The sequence below is a fragment of the Tribolium madens genome, unplaced genomic scaffold (assembly GCF_015345945.1).
Source record: "Tribolium madens isolate multiple individuals breed KSU strain unplaced genomic scaffold, Tmad_KSU_1.1 Scaffold_20;HRSCAF=117;Tcas5.2_LG4, whole genome shotgun sequence".
NCBI classification, from domain to species: Eukaryota; Metazoa; Arthropoda; class Insecta; order Coleoptera; family Tenebrionidae; genus Tribolium; species Tribolium madens.
This window is the reverse complement of record NW_025400985.1, coordinates 836804-837956: the sequence shown is the minus strand read 5'-3', so window position 1 is coordinate 837956 and position 1153 is coordinate 836804.

The window sequence follows — 1153 nt, the reverse complement described above, 5'->3', positions numbered from 1 at the left end:
TTTTTTCTCAATAACGTGTTTTAGGTCCCGAAAAAGGCAAAAATAATGTCCTTTTTGGTATTATTTGTCGATTTAACACATTTTTTTGCGAAAAGATTGAGATTCTAGTGCTTGAAAAATCTAAATTAAATCTTACACTAAATCTGTCGAAATAATCTGAAATAGCGTACTTTTTAATAAACTTTGATAATTTTTGGCTTATTTTGACGGTATCTTGCGAAATTCACGAGTTTCTGGATCAAATTTAGTCATTTTTTGGCTTGTTTTAGCGAAATCTGGTAAAAATAAGTTTTTGGCTTAAAAACGTGTTTAAGTGTTTGAAAATGTTAAAAATAATAACATTTTTAATCCAATTTGGTGTTTTTCGGTAAAAACGTGCATTTTTGACTGAAAAACATGTCATAAGGCTCAATAAAGACAAAACTAATGTTATTTTCCACATAATTTATTCATTTTTTAACATAATTTGTTTTTTTGGTTCTTGGGTAAAACACGCCGAAAAAAATTTAAAAATTTTTTTTCTTTTCTCACAAACGTTTTTAAAGTTTAAAAAAAGGCAAAAGTAATTTTTCAATTAATGTAATGATTTTTCGACATAATTTGGCGATTTTTTTGTGTAAAATACATTTTGGCTAATTTTTTGGGCTACAAAATGGCAAAAAGTTGCCGATTTAGTGGTGTAGTGAATTTAGTGTTTTAGCGAAATCTTGAAAAAATGATAACATTTTCAATCCAATTTGGTGTTTTTTTGACTGAAAAACATGCCAAAACGTTGAATAAAGGCAAAAATAATGTTATTTTCTACATAAATGAGTAATTTTTCGACATAATTTAGCAATTTTTTTGATCTTTAAGRAAAACTGAGAAAATATAGCAAAATCTTAAAAAAACAAACGTGTTTGAAGTCTCGAAAAAGGCAGGAAATAATGTAATTTTTGACATAATTTACTCATTTTTTTGGCAAGTTTTTTGGTTTTTGGATAAAACACACCGAAAAAAATTTTAAAAATATTTTTAAAAAACTGTTTTTTTTTTCACAAACGTTTTTAAAGTCTTAAAAAAAGGCAAAAATACTGTTATTTTTCAGTTAATGTTCTGATTTTCGACATAGTTTTTCGATGTTTTCTAGTAAAGCACATGTTTAAGCGTTTGT